Consider the following 261-nt stretch of genomic DNA (forward strand, 5'->3'; position numbering starts at 1 on the left):
GTCAGAATTATATCTGTACTTCTCAAATAAATATATTTCGGTATTATTCACATGGTTTATTTCATTAACAATAGTTATTAAAACTTATTTGGAATCAATTTAGTGTTGGTTTTTGTACTAAAAAATGCATGTGGAAAAGTGATTGTCAAGCCTTATGGTGCTTAAAAACAGCCTCAAGAACTTGATAAACTGCAGATGACCAACTCCGAGCGCTCAGAAATTCTGACTCAGAAGATCCAGAATATGACTCTACAATCTTCA

Source organism: Vulpes lagopus, chromosome 1 (genome assembly GCF_018345385.1).
Source record: "Vulpes lagopus strain Blue_001 chromosome 1, ASM1834538v1, whole genome shotgun sequence".
In the NCBI taxonomy this organism is placed as follows: Eukaryota; Metazoa; Chordata; class Mammalia; order Carnivora; family Canidae; genus Vulpes; species Vulpes lagopus.